At 41.7% G+C, this 15901-nt stretch overlaps 1 long non-coding RNA gene across 1 annotated transcript in view; it reads right to left on the bottom strand.

The window, feature by feature from the left end:
* The window catches only part of LOC119566982, a 95823-nt gene that overhangs the window by 25645 nt on the left and 54277 nt on the right, over positions 1 to 15901 (bottom strand). The window contains exon 6 of the long non-coding RNA XR_006283303.1: positions 1781 to 1909. This is a non-coding gene — a long non-coding RNA (uncharacterized LOC119566982). The remainder of the gene's footprint in view (positions 1 to 1780; positions 1910 to 15901) is intronic.

Consider the following 15901-nt stretch of genomic DNA (forward strand, 5'->3'; position numbering starts at 1 on the left):
CAGTTTCACTTTTTCAAATTTATAGCATTAAGACCTGAGCCTAAAATTCTCTCTCAGGAGAGTAGTTTCACTGACTTCAATTAAACTATTTTATGTGAGAGAGGAGGACTCAGGTGCGTAAGCATTCACAAGAGCAAACCCTTACAGTCTGGATGTGTGTTTTTTTCAGGATTCCAAATGACTACTATTAAAGCATTCTTTGCTAAAGCAAAAGAAAATATACGCTGACTTTTGTTTCCTTTTCAGATCGTTTTTGTATTATTGGGTAATATGAATTGAGATGAATCAGAATAAAAGATGAAAGCTGTGCCTTACTGCACTGTATTTCAGCATGAGAGAGAGCAACTAGCTTGAGGAAACAGGTGAAGATGTAACACTATTTATTATACACCCTCAGTGCTATTTTAAAAAGAAAAGGAGTACTAGTGGCACCTTAGAGACTAACCAATTTATTTGAGTATAAGCTTTCATGAGCTACAGCTCACTTCATCGGATGCATCATGAAAGCTTACGCTCAAATAAATTGGTTAGTCTCTAAGGTGCCACTAGTACTCCTTTTCTTTTTGCGAATACAGACTAACACGGCTGCTACTCTGAAACCAGTGCTATTTCAGTGATTAAATCACTAGGGAGAAATATTAAAAATTATTCTAGATAAGCTGAATTTTTAATCACACCCTCCCCCCTTCCCTAACTCTGCTGTGAGAATTTCAAAATAAAATTATGCATTTTAAAAACAGTTGGGGAAAGAAATACCACAGTAAAATAAATAAAATAGCAATGACATAAGAAACCAAAAATATTCACGTGTGATCTAAAGTTGCTGTATTTGCTACTTGAATAAGGTGGTGTCCTAACAAGATTGCCAGCCTTATTTTTCAGAAATAAAAATGGGGAGATTGTGCTTAAAAATCAATGGCTCAGTATGAGCCTTATATAGGGCCCTAATTCTACAGATTTAAATTCTATTTGAGTCCCATTCCATTGCAGCTGAGTAAGAGGTGCTGAATTGGTCTCCAAACTTGCAGCAAGCAAAATTCATCCCTAACCACACAATGACGGAGTGAAATTACAATAATTCAGTGTCGTCTTTCATTTGCAAGTTACACGGGGGTATGCTAATGTGGTGGACTTCTTCGAGCAGAATACAATAATTAACTTCAAAAAGAAAAGGCATACTTGTGGCACCTTAGAGACTAACAAATTTATTTGAGCATAAGCTTTCGTGAGCAGTCTGTGGCATTTGCTTCAGTCAGTATCTTTTCATGCGTTACTGGGGCAGAAGACAGAAATATTGAAATGTAAGACAGGGTTCTCTAAAGTCCATTGGTACTGCGTTACCTATTTTGCAACAGTACCCAGAAGCTCTAAACAGGGGCATGCTTTGCTAAGTGCTGTGCAAAGTAATAAAACATTCCCTGTCCCAGAGAGCTCACAATTTAGGATTATGACAAGATGCAGCCAGCAGATGAACAGGGAAACTAGGGTGGGATAGAGAACAAACTAACTGTAAAAGAGGGCATACCTGAATAAGTACATAGCCACAGATGGCCACGGGCCTCACCCATGCCAGATAATTTTATTTTGTAGGCATCCTGGCAGAGAAAAGTTCTAAGGAGGAGTTTACAAGTTTTAATACGGAGTTCTTCCTATACTTAAGGGATATCAGGTTCTTTATGCACAAGAACCACATTTGCCAGTGCTTGCCATCCCAGCAGTGAACTGCATTAAGGACACAGTCCTACTTTTCCTTGCACAGTCAAAACACACATTGGCTTACATTAGAGCAGGGAAGAGCAGCATCAGGATCTAAACTCTACATCAGTCTGGCAGTTCACGTTGCCCAGTCCATATATATCACCTAAACGACATGCTGCAGCACTGCAGTTTGCTCCAGAACTTGTTGATCCTAAGAAAAAAATAAAATAAAATAAAATAATTAAATAAATAAAAAAGGATTGTGCTAATGAGCACAGGCACATGCATCAAGTCAGAGTCCATGCTGCAATTCCTATGAAAGGAGATTTAAGTGAGCAGAATTTGTGGGAAGTGCAGACGTCGTGACAAACAGGAGAGGCTTTGTGAAAAGACTCAAGCTACTAAATTTAAGGAGCAATTCAGACAAATATATGTGTTCATGGCTACTGAACCATTGCACTTCTCTGTGACTCCACAATTCCACACCAGCAGAGCCCTGATTAAGATTCAGCTACCAGAAAACATGTAGGTCCTTGAAGGCAGTCTCCTGCTTAGAAGCCAAAACATTGTCTTCTTTCAGCCTCTGATCATACACGGAGAATTCTACTGCAATGGAGCAACTGGACACGGAAGACGAGACTACAAGGTGGAGAGCTATTAAAAGGTTAGCAGAGAAATCCCTTTACCAAGAACAATATCCCTTGCTTCAAACCTTACATGCAGTCCCCAGAGGAAAGTCAAAGAAAGAGAAATCAACCTCAACATTGGCTCCCACCTCCTTCCTCCAACACAATATATAACACTAGAGGAGGCATGGGCACCCTTATTGCCAGGGTATATTTTTCATGTTATTATGGGTTTGCTCTGTGTCCAGGAGAAGCCGGATGTACTTGCTGACAGACATACTCTTCATGTAAGAGGTGCTGATTTATCACATGCTAGCAGGAACACAGAACTGAGACTTCTCGTTGAGATGAATGGCAAAACCACCACTTCCTCCTGGCCTGAGGTGACTTAGCTGGCAAATTGTTTTTAATGGTTAACATACTCTAACAAAAAAAAAAGAGAAGGGAAGGGTGGGAAACTGTGGGGTTGGAGAAGGGGAACCGACATGGAAGGGGAAGAGTGACTGAAGCTAAAAGGAGGTGGAGCTAAGGTCTATAAAGCCATTTGCCAGAAATCAGGGTAAGGCAGAACAGAGCTAATCCACTTATATATTTGGTACATCAGACTCCTGTCTTATTTCTGTTCTTTCCCTCACTGATTTGAAAAGAGACTCTGACCCACAATTCCTATGTGATAGAGACAGTGTGACATCCATTGAACAAAGGCATCAGGAGTCTTTGATATCACTTACTAAAGGAAGGCCTTTTTGTGTACCATGGCTGATTGGCAGGCATGACACTACCATTACGATGGAGTGAAGACGGAAGGCCAACTGTGAGCATTTTGCCCTAGGTCACACAGAAAAAGGCACTTATCAAACTCAGTTATCTTTTTTCTTTTTAAAGAACAAATTGTGTGGCCAGCCAGAACCACCTGGTTACAAAAATGGGTAGAGGATCTACCCCAGCCTTTTTGTCTATTATTTCCTTCTGCAAAGGGTGAATCTTTAGTGAAATGTTGAGGAAGGAGAGCATTTGCCAAATCTCTCCATTCAGTCCACTTAAAACATATCAACCACCGCCATGCCAAGCCACTTGATGAATAGGTCAGACAGCCATGAACCTAATACATACCACCCTTCTTCTGGGACTTTAACAAGGCCTGCTATTTGTATGATTCAGCAGGCAGGTTAGCACAACTGTAATATGAATGGTACCACCAACTTCACAATGGTACAGTCAGGGTTAATTCATATATGTAGAGCACTTTGAGATCCTGGGAGGAAAAGCACTGAAGAAGTACAAAGTTTTATTACTATAAAATCTTCCCTGAATGAAGGTTAAGAGACTGGTGACATTACTTTCTGACTGGCTCCCTTCTGTAAATATCACTGGCTTTGCAAAAGGTGCAAAGATGCTTATTCAGGGCAATGTGCAGAGTGGGAGTGAGAGTCCTCTCTGAGTCACAGTGCTGGGACTGATATAAAAAAAACCCTATTAAAATAGCAGCATGTGAAAGTAATATTCTGAGAACAAAAGAAACCCTGAAGGTCACCTATTTCTTTGTTGATAAGGATACAAAAGCTTAAAATGTCACCACTTGAACTAGCTTTCTCTACCACAAAGAGAAATATTCCCATAGATACTATATGCAGTACGATCTCAGTTATCCAAATTCTTTTTATCCAAAAATCCTAGTTATCCAAATCCACAGCGTGTCCCAAAGTAGCTCTACAAATCACAAGCATTACATTCACAAGGACAGACTACACCAGTGATATCCTTCCCTTTAAAGAAAATCCCCTCTGAAAACAGCATCCACCTGCCAGGGAATCCCAGGGCTGGAGGAAGCTAATTTACAACAGCCTAATTCATGCTATACCAGTGCACCAATGAATCCATTCTTAGTATGATTCCATGGCTGCAATACTGTGTCCAGTTCAAAATGCAACCCATGTAACTAGTTGCTATCCACAGCAACATCTCTACCCAGTGCTCCTCTCCCATCATGGAGCCCTGCAGCCTGGGACACAGCTCCTCCCAGTGACCAGACAGTTGGGGGTCTCACCGACACCACAATCATCCCTGAGGGGTTGCATCCAGCCACAGCCCAAGGCAGGCAGCCTGGGCACCGTGACAGGCAGGATATGCGGGGCAAAGGCTGACCTGCAGAGCGCTGCCATTCATTGGCTCATAGCCCGCAGCTAGAGCCCAGCTCAAAATTGCACTTCAGTTCATCCAAATGCCCAGTTATCTGAAAGTTTCAGATATCTGCCAGGCCATTCAGATAAATTGGATTGCACTGTATACCATGTATATCATTTATAACCTTCAGATTTCTGTATAATTAAAATCTCCCATACTGCATTCTGTAGTAGTTCACTCCCAAACTATTACAAATAATAACATCCTGAAGATAGCTAGAATGGAGTAAGGAAGAGAACTGTGTGGAGGACAGAAGTTCTGTTTCAAGAAGGATTTAGAGATTTCAAAAGCTGGCTTTGTTTCGAACTGGAACAAAACCCAAAACTTTCAAAGTACTCCACAGAAGAAAGTTCAAAAATTAACTTTGGATCAATCCAACACTTCATTTTGACAAAACAGAAATATTCCATTTTGATTTTGACTTATTTTATATTATAATACACAATCCAAAACTACAAAATGAAAAATCAAAATGTTCCATTCTGAAAATGTCAAAATTGGGATATTTCAATGTTGTTGGGACCACCCCCCAGTTTTTCTCCAAAATGAAATTTCTGGAAATTAACTCTATTTCACTGTTTTGATTTTGAATGATTTGCATTTTCTGACAGAAAATTATTGGCTCAACGTTTTTCCAACCAGCTCTAGTAAGGGTAAATATTGTGAGGTACTTACACCTTATCACAGCACCTTATCACTTGCTAAAGATCTGGGTAGCCAAGCTGGCGTCTCAGAACGCCCCCTTCATGGCTGGATGGGGCTTGTGGCAGCTTTGCCTTTGTTTCCCTCATGTCCTCCAGCTTATTCCAGCTGTAGGAATGGCCTGACCCTCCAGCCAAGATAATTAGAGTCTGACTCCTTCCAGGGCTACACAGTCCTTTAACACATACAACAAAAATATAAAGATAACAAGATCTTCAGCCCCATCAGTCTCATGGCTGTCCCTCTCCCTCACAGGCAGGCCTCAGCTATAATGCAAAGTCCTCACATCTGTCCTCGGGCTCGTGTCTCACTCCACCCACAGTCTAGGGCTGACACAGTTCTCTGTCTCGCCAGGATTTTCAAGCAGGTCGTTATCCCTCTGAGGCTCCTGAACATCCTTCAGGCTCACCTCAGGAACAGACAGTGTGCTTCTCTTCCCTTCCAGCCTTTTATCAGGCCCTTCCCCAGACAGAGGGAACACACTATATTCTCTTCTCTCCTTTTTAAGTCCATCCACCACCTCACCTTACCACACTCTCCCCAGGTGCAATCAGCAAGGTTATTAGCAATCTCAGCCTCCCTTAACCTTTTGGTGCCTGTGTGGTGTTCACACCTGTCACAGGCTGAAATACAACACCCACAACATTTGCTAGGCAAATTCTAAACAGCAGCAAAGGTAAAAATAATAGATTCCCCCTGTGGGGGGAGTGGGGAAGGTCAGTGTAGAAACTTAAGTATGAGTGTTGCAAGAGCTCTTGGTAAGCTCGAAAGCTTGTCTCTCTCACCAACAGAAGTTGGGCCAATAAAAGTTATTACCTCACGCACCTTGTCTCACAGGGAAAAGGCAGAGACGGTATGGATGCTAACTGCATTGTGGACCTTATATTATGGTACAGCTCAAACTCCTCAATCAGGATTGGGGCCCTATGGTGCTAAGTGCTGGCTAAATATATAGGTAGATATGGTTCCTGCTTCATGTCTTGTCTACACTAGAGACCGGATCAAATTCTTCGTAACTGGTTTAAGCACAAATGGTTCAGTGCATTCACACAAGCCATTGGTTTAAGTTTTGCCCTACATCCACAACAGCAATCACCTAAACAACTTCAGTTGCTTGAAATGCCTTCTGGGTACCTATCCCACAGTTTCCAAATCAGCTTCTAGAAGCAGTGCATGCATAAAAGGGTTTTATTTTATGTTAATTTCCAATTTATTTGCTGGATCAAGAGCTGGATGAAAAATGGGGAAAAAAGGTTGCAAAAAGTTTGTCTTTTTCGTCAAAATTTTTTTGAAATTAGATGTTTTTTAAACTATCTCTAGTTGGATCATTTGCTTTTTCCTCCCTATCCATGTCTACACAAACTATCCCCACAGCACGTCTCCAGAATGTCCTCAGAAGCTGCTTGCTGTACGGAAGACCCCCTCTCCCTGGGCTGCTGAGTGCCTGCCCCATGCAGGGGCTGTGAGGATACTGGGGCCCTGAGGTTTCTCCCACTCTTTCTGCTGATGTTCGGATGGGAAGCATTGGAGCCTGAGGGCACAAGGGCAATGTCTACTGATGGATTATGAAGTGTGTGCTCTGATGTCACTGTTGCCTAAGGCTGAGAATGAGTTCTCAGGGCTCATCTATTACCCCCTTTTCCCACTAAAACAACAGTCAATCTCCCAGCCCCACAAAACAGTTTACAGAGTCTGGACTTGCTGACATCTAATTGCTCTCAACGCTGTGAATCTGCTGCACCTCAGTGCTGCTTGGGCCATAAGACACAAAATATTAGTCCTAAATAGGAAGAAGGATGGTTTGGGATCTTGGCTAACTACCTCCCCCTGCTCTGGGGTGTTGTTGAAGCTTTTGTAAAGATCCCCTCCACTTGGGATAAGCTTTGGATGGTGGCCAAGGAGGGGACGGAGGAAGAGGCTACTATGGGGACCATATTCTGTATGCAATTTACATTATTGTATGTAGTATTGTTGTAACCATGTGGGTCCCAGAATATTAGAGAGACAATATGAGTGAGGTAATATCTTTCATTGGACCAAATTCTGTTGGTGAGAGAGACAAGCTTTCAAGCTTACATAGAGCTCTCCTTCAGGTCACCAACAGAAGTTGGGCCAATGAAAGATATTACCTCCTCCATCTTCTCTGTGTGCTATGATTGGCCTTACAAATACTAGCCCAGTGGAAAGGCTGGTCTTGTGACTAAGGCACTGGATATCCTAGTTGTGGTTCCTGACTCATTCACAGACTCAGTGGGAGTTTGGGCAAGTCACTTTATATTTATTATTATTTATATTGCAGTTGTGCCTAGTGACCCTAATCATGCATCAGGCCCCAAGGCTTGAATCTGTACAAACACATAACAAAAAGACAGCCCCAAACAGCTTACAATCTCTGTGCCTCAACTCCTTGTCAGTAAAATGGGGACAATAATACCTCCTTACCTATTGAGGATGTTGTGAAGGTAGATTTATTGACGTATGTGAGGTGATCAGATACTATGGTGAATCATGCCGTAAAAAAGCAAATAAAATAAAATGAGCGTCATGTGTCTTAATTCTCTGATGGCACTTTACCTGTCAGCGACATAGTGCTGGATTCTGTTTGGTGCTGAGTGCGCCTGCTACAAGTTTCTGAGTACGTTCCACACACACACTGACCATTTTGTATTATCCACCTACACACAATAGATTTTTTAGTTTAATTCCTGTTGATTGGTAATGTCTTTTATTGATGTAAAGTCCCCGTTGCTTTGGCAATAAGGCCAAAAATACTTTTCTAAATAGAAGGATTTTTTTTTAATTGTTGTACTTCTCTTCTCTCTCTAAGCACTGCCATACCATAAGGATTCTGCAAGGTTCAAAAGCTTGTAGTCCACACTAGGCCTTTTTAAAAGATTCTAACCTTAGAATGTATTTCTATTCATTTCAAATGAAAGAAAATGAAAACTGGGGATCACTAACAAACAAAATAAAAAGAAACACGCTACTGCTATAGAGTTGTGGCTACTCCAGACACCACAGAGTAGGTACTTGCCAAGCAATAGGAAAATCTCCTGAAGATTTCAGAGCTGCAATATGAATGTTCATGGTGAAAGACTCCATGGGCCAACTTCTCTGCTGACATAAATTGGCATACTCAGTTGAAGTTAATAGAGCTGATCCAGTTCCAACTAGCAAAAGATTTGGCCTCCTATCTTTTAAAGGGTCTGGGAAGCAGAGACCAATTATTCTGATCCTCAGAGCTATGTGGCATGAAGATGTGTTTTCCTCACTCAATATAAGCATGCCCTTGTTATTACTATTTATATTGTAGTAGTCCCCAAAAACACAATCAGGATCAGGCCCTTATTGTGCTAGATAGCATACGAACAAAGTAAGAATTTACATTCCAATTTGAATCACAATGCAACAAAGTTGTGTAACAAATATTGGCAGGGAAGGGATGGAGGGTGGCTGAGGGTACCAGTAAGAAGATTATACATTTACATGGGTTAGCGATATGTACAGCTTGATGGGTCCAAACCCTAATAAACTGGATTTTATTTATAAAATTAAATTGTTCCCTAACTCTGCTCAGCCTAGCATTAATTTTTGGGTGATTTTTGTAGGAATCATTTCAGAAGCGGGTATTTTGATAGGATTTGAGCTATAATTGTACATATAAATTACAACTGTTTAGGATTAAAGTAGCATCCACAGTCTGCAAATTATTGTGCTAGGAGCTGTGCCAATCCATAGTAAGACAGTTCTTGCCCCAAAGAGCTTGCAATCTAAATAGACAAAAGGTGGGAGGGAAACAGAGACCCCGAGAGGTGAAGTGACTTGCCCGAGGTCACACAGCAGACCAGAGCCAAGAACAGAAGTCAGGTCTCCCCAGTTCCAGTCCAGCATCCTATCCACTTAACCATGCTATATTTCAATACTGTGTCTACAGTAATATAAACATTTTCAATAGCTTATACTAAGACCTTTTAGACCCTATTCAAATATTAATTTTGCATTTGGGCTAAGTTCTTCCACAATATTTTTATGCATGACTCCATCTGTGTCTTGCAAAAGCAATTCTAAAAGAAGAATGACATATTTATATGGGGGCATAATAACAGCTTGTTAACATAAGAACAGTCCAATCAAAGACATGCCTAAATGAGAACATGTAGATTCCTCTATTCTTCTTGTTTTCAAAATTACAGAAGAGAGTTTAGGCATGATTTTCAGAGTTGCTAGGCACCCTCTGTTCGCATTCATGGGAACAGGAGTTGTGTATGCTCTGCACTTCTGACAATCAGATCCTTAATGAACCCTAAAGCATTCCCAAGTCTTCCAGATTTCTCCCTAAGCTCAGACAATTAAGGTGAGTGAAAAACAAAACCTATCTGAATATTGTAATTTTTTTTAATTAATTCAGTTAGACCAGGGGTCTCAAACTCAAATGACCATGAGGGCCACATGAGGATTAGTACATTGGCCCGAGGGCCGCATCACTGGCACCCCACCCCCTGCTGCCCCGGCCCTGCCCCCACTCCACCCCTTCCATGATGCCCTGCTCCTGCCCCGCCTCTTCCCACCCCTTCCCTGCCCCCATTTCCAGGAGGGGTTTGGGGTGCAGCAGGTGGCTCAGGGCAGGGGGGTGGGATGCAGGAGGGGTGCGGCAGGGGGCTAAGGCGGCAGGGGTTCGGCAGCAGGAGGGGTTCGGGGCGTGGGCTCCGGCACCTCTTTGGTTTCTGATGGGTGTTTCAGGTCCCAAACACTCCTCCACATGAGCAAACAGACAGTACCATGAACAATATTACCATTGTGGGAACTCATATTTAATATGTGATAGCGTTTGCTCTGCTGTAGCTTTAAATTAAAAGGTTGGCATGGCAACAGATGTTCCCACTTGCTGTGTCTGCCTTGTGCTGCCATATTGTTCAGGATCCCTGGTGGTTTCAGGATTAACCGCCTACAGTATTTCATTTTGAATAAATAAGTCATTTTTGGCTGGAGCATCAAACAAGCAGCTGAAGCCTGGTACGAGCTGTGTATTTTTTGTTGCTTAGCTGCTCTGTAATTTTAAAGCATCCCTTTATGCATGAAAACTACTTTTGGTATTCCAAGCTTCTGCCTGATGTGATGTCAAACAGCAGTGAAAGAATACTATGCTCAGAACTGGAGCTGGGTGAATAATTTATTCAACAGGTATTACTTTTTTTTTCCTCTTTGCACGTTGTCCAAACATACAGAACAACTCTCAAATATACACATTATTCAGACATATTTGTCTAATACTTTAAGTGTGAAACTCAACCCTGTGTTGAAGCCCTAGAGCAGAAGGCCTATACACCACTGAATTCCCACCTACAATCTGGGCTGGCCCTCTACACCAGGATGAATTTCACTCTGTATTAATGAATTTTGTGCTGCAGATTGTTTACAAGCAGTTTGTTGTGCTTGATATTTGAAATTCAAAATTACAGCAGTTTCAGTTGGGCACATGACAAAGTGGGAATTTTCTAGAATATTTTTTGAATGATATGCATGACAATGATTTATTTGATTTGGAATTGTTACCCAGTGGGTGCAGAAGAGTTAAAATGCTGCTTCTGGGGCAAAGCGGGACACATGAGGTGTTTGCATCACAAAACTCTCTGGGGTGGTATGACTGGGTCATTAAGGACTGGTTGAAACCAACCCATATCGAAGTAGGATCCAGAAAGACAATGGGAACCCCAAGGATTAAACAACTTACACCTAACAATGGGAAACTCCAGCAGGTGGAACATGTGAACTCAGCAGGGGTCCTGCAGGAGGACAACTATAGACCGAGAGGTGACAGGAAGCTAGGATAACAGCTGGCCTTTTAAGAGAAACAGAAGTGCTTGCCTGGGACTGACAGAAAGGGACAGAGACAGAGAGAAAGGAAACCAAGATGGTTCCTATCACAGCATAGCTTGAGGGAGTCCTGGCTTTGGCCTGTATGGACCATGTCTTAACCTCTGCTTTTCTATGCTAACCTGAGAACTTTCACTGCTGTATTCCAGTGAACTAATAAACCCTAGTCTGTTTTGAAAAGGCTGCCTGATGTCACTGAAAATACTTGCTGACTTGCATTGGTCACTGCAGAGGGTGAAAATCTCTTAACAGGAATCTATCTCAGTTGGACTTGTTGGGCAGAGCTCATGGTGTGAAACAGGAGCACTGCAGACCAGAGGCACAGGCTCAGAGGCATTGAGGCAGGATAGTCTACCGTTAAGGAAAAGTGGGACACCTTGGCAGTCTGGCACACTGAATGGCTTCCTCTAAGGAGCTGTTTAAAAGCCAGGGCATAGCACAGATCCTGTGGCTCTGTGACACACAAACCTAAATTATACTTCTGTTCCATGATTAAATGAGTGTAAGAATCAGATTTCTGGTGCAAATACTCCAGTATCTGCTTAAAAATTGATTTTCTATTAATATTCCTATCAGTAAACATGTCTTCCAAAATATCTACGAATGGTGAAGTTTAAAGGTGCAAGAACACAGTCAAACCACATTCATTTTCAATTAAATTAAATAAAATTACTTTGCACTCATCATCCAGCTCCAGTCAGCATCAGACCCACCTGTAAATTTCTATTGGCAACTGCACTGTGCTAGTGAGCATGGCCCAGTAATGGTATGCTGCTGTAACTAAACCCAGCAATGATAATATACATTCCTCCAAGTGAAGCATATTCATGTATTTTTTCTGCTTTATGGCTGAGTATTCTCTATGACAAAATTTTCCTAAGTATTCACTGAACTAGCATGCCTCTGATTTTGGTGCCCAGATAGAGACAATTACGCAGCTCCCAAAAATTGAAGTACTCAAAATTAGCAGCCATTTTGAAAAATTTTGGATTAAAAGTATTACTAGTTAGCAGGCATTTCAGTCAGGCAGAGGGAGGAAGAGAAAATGCCATGGTGTCATCCCAATTCCATTAGTACAACTAACTCAAATAAACCTGATTCCACAAATAGCATCAGAGCATTGGCTAACTAGCATTAGCTGGTGCTCTGATGTCCTTTGTGAAAGTACCAAATCTGAAGGGTAGTATGACATCCTAAATATCAGTATCCGACAGTTCACAAACAGGTTTCAAGTACCCAAAATATCAACTGGCTCATTTGCCTGTGAACATTTATGAGGTACCTTCTTTGTGTTACTTTCTCTGACTTCTGTTTAGTAACACCCATGTGTACACTGGACCCAATCCTGCTTGTCTTATACAAGAATTTCCAGTGATGTCCATGCCAACAGTCACATGAGTAAAGTGGCCAGGATTTATCCCCACATCTATTTACTAATGTTCCTTTTTGGCCCCCTCCACATCCATGCCCATTATACTAATATTCATATAATTTATTTCTCCTAACTTTAGCTGAGATGCCAAGAGGATAAGAAAACAAAAATCTCTCCAGGTTGTTCTGCACCGAGACCTTGTCTACACTGCTGGGGTAAGTTGACCTAAGTTATGCTACTCCAGCTACGTGAATAATGTAGCTGGAGTCGATGTAGCTTAGGTTGACTTACTGCGGTGTCTACACCGTGCTGCGTCGACGGGAGCCGCTCTCCCGTCAATGTACCTTACTCCTCTTGTTCCAGTGGAGTACCGGAGTCGACCGGAGAGCACTAGATCCGCTAAATCGACCCTTGCTGCATCGATTGCAGCAGCGTTGATCCGCTGTAAGTGTAGACATGGCCTCAGTCTAAGCCCTGGATTACTGTCCATATCTAAAATGGAAACAGCTACTTTATGGAAACTTTTCAAAAATCTTTCTTTTGAAGAAACACAAGTTACATTTTCTACATTCCCAGGGATCTTGGGTGTGATGTGTGTTGGTTTTAGTGCCTCCTGGCTTCAGGCTCCATTTTATCAAATGCTGCTTTTCCTGCGATGGTATGAGATGCTTGCATTCATTTAAAAAGGCAGAAAAACAGACGGGACATATTTAATTTGTGAAGACAACTGGTAATCTTGTAAGTACAGATGGAGTAGGCATCTCTTAACAATTACTATCTAACTGGTCTCTGAATAAGCCAGATGGTTTTTTAAAGTCAGGGCTCATTGCCAGTTTGATGGAGGAGAGGGGAGAGCAGAGAGCAGTATTCCCCCAGGTCCAGGACACCAAAAGAAATGCCGATTGAAAGACATCTAGCCAATGGAATGAGTGCCCAACCCAGTGTGTCAAAAGCAGTGCATCCTGATAGTCATTAGGTGCTATCCATTCTCCCAGAAGGTCAGATTCACTGCGGAAGAAACAAGTTTACCAGCAAGCAGTGGTCTTACTAAAGATGAATTAGGGATTTGGAGACTGTCAGCAGTAACATGGTAGCAGGAGAATACAATTTTTCAATGTCAACTAAAAACGAAGGCACAATGATATAATAAGGAGAACATTTGTATTGTCTAACAGATGCTTTCCCCTCTGAGGTGCACCTCTTCGCTCGCAGTCTTCCCCGTGCTATCTGAGTTGCTGGCTATCTCAGTGTTCATTCTCTGCCTTGCATATCCATGTATTAGCAGCATCTTTGGGATAAATTCACTGGGAATACTGACTTAATTAAACTGGCAAATAGCAGAATTATGAATGGAAAACTCAGTCATTCACACACTGTCGGGGGCAATGATGATGACTAAGAAGAGAAGAGCTACACATAGCATTGTTGCTGATTTTACTTTTTTGGGGAGGCGGGGGGAGTATATTGTTGGAGATTTATGTGCATCACTAGTGGTAGCTACACGCCTAAATACCAGCACAACTTCTCTTGAGTTGTTAATGCAGAACATAAATGGTAAGTAGTTCATGAGGAGGATCTTGAGGGTGAGCGAATATTTGGCTACCTGTGGCTGGGACAAAAGTTTTGGTTGAATTATCATGTCGCTGGCATACAAAATAAAGAGTAACAGAGGAAACAAGAGCTGCTTCACATCTATAACAAATCCACTGCTAACATGGAAAACTACCTTGGCAGTAGTTAGTTTAAGAGTTGAAAAAGAATTTAAAGGGAGACTCTTTAATCCCTGGAAAATACATCCAGTGGTTAACATGGTTACGAGTTAATCCAAAGATAAAGCAACGGATAGTTCTGAGACACGGTGAATATCTTCTGTGTAACTAGGAGCATATACAATATTATTGCTGAATGTAAATGACTTCATTTCAAAGATAAGTATGATATTATTGGAATAATTTGAACCAATGGGTGTGTTGACCAGAATTCTATGAATTGTAGGAAACCTATCGCAGAAAAGAAGAAAACTTTTACCTGACACATGGAAAGGTGTCAACTGAAATTCTCCTGAAATAACTCTAAACTCAGAAATGGGAAAAAGGATGATGTGGTTAAGTAGGGATGTAAAAAAGGAAGTGTAGGGAGGAAGATGCAGACTGCTTTTTAAAATATAATCAATCAATCTGGTAAGGTGTAGAAATTATACAAGTAAACAAATGCAAATAAAAATGATACTAAATAGGAAAAAATACTGAATATTGGAATTGCCAAGAATATTTTTACTCACAAAAACAGAATGTTCAAAACTGTTTGCCAGAGACATTAATACTTAGCACTTTATATTTTCTAACCACTATTCAAATATTAATTAATGTAACCTAATACCTCATTATGGCCCAGAAAACTTAATTTAGTACTTTTTAAAATTCACTTTGTGTGACACATCTGTTGTCCCTAAACCTACCCTAACTAACAAGCAGTCACTAATTTGGTTTTATTTATTTCATTATTCAGCATTATTTGTATTACAGAAGTGAGCTGTAGCTCACGAAAGCTTATGGTCAAATAAATTGGTTAGTCTCTAAGGTGCCACTAGTACTCCTTTTCTTTTTAGTAACACCCTGAGTCCCCAAACAAGATTGAGGGCCCTTTGTACTTGTTGCCCCAGACCATGCCCCAAAGAGGCTGAATTCACCACACAGACAAAGAGTGGGAGAAAGGAAGTACTATTATCCCTATTTTGTAGATGGTGAATGGAGGCGTGACTTGCCTTTCATACAGGGAGTCTGCAGCAGAATTGGAAATTGAACCCAAATGTCCCAAGTTGCAGTTCCTTCCTAAACAGGAAAACAGATCCATACAAAGCTATTTTGCATGGTATCTTGATTTTTTGCATAGCACAGCCTTCTTTTGGTGGAAAATATATGGTTTCTAATTGGATCTCCTGGAGAACATGGGTTGTGTCTATTGTGATAAACTCAGGCAGACAGCTGGGGGGGAGAGGGGTGTAGAAAACATTCCCAGAAGGTTAAAAGGACCTCCTCCCTATCAACTGGGGAGGGGTAACTACAGGTCAATCAGGTTCAGTTGAGAAGAGGTTACCAGAGAATCAATTAAGATCAGCTGAGAGGGAGTTACCTGAGGTCAATTAGGATCAGAGCTGATGCCAACTAAGGGCTGCCTGAGACCTTTTTAAACCCTCCCTTGTTGAGAGAAGAGGGGGGAAGAGAGAGAGAAGGAGTCAAGCTGCCAGTAGGCTAGGAGCAGCAAGACAGCGACTCTCACCAGGAGGGAAGGCTGTGTTCCCTCCCAAAAGGGAAGAAAAACAAGCACAAAAGACTGGCTAAGAGAAGGAACGGACTGCCCCTGTGCATCCTAGAAGTACTGTTTTACCCAAGCCCGTCTCACCAAGGCTAAGAACAGCTGAGGCTGGTGAGATCGAGACGGTACC

This window comes from Chelonia mydas, chromosome 8 (assembly GCF_015237465.2).
Source record: "Chelonia mydas isolate rCheMyd1 chromosome 8, rCheMyd1.pri.v2, whole genome shotgun sequence".
In the NCBI taxonomy this organism is placed as follows: domain Eukaryota; kingdom Metazoa; phylum Chordata; order Testudines; family Cheloniidae; genus Chelonia; species Chelonia mydas.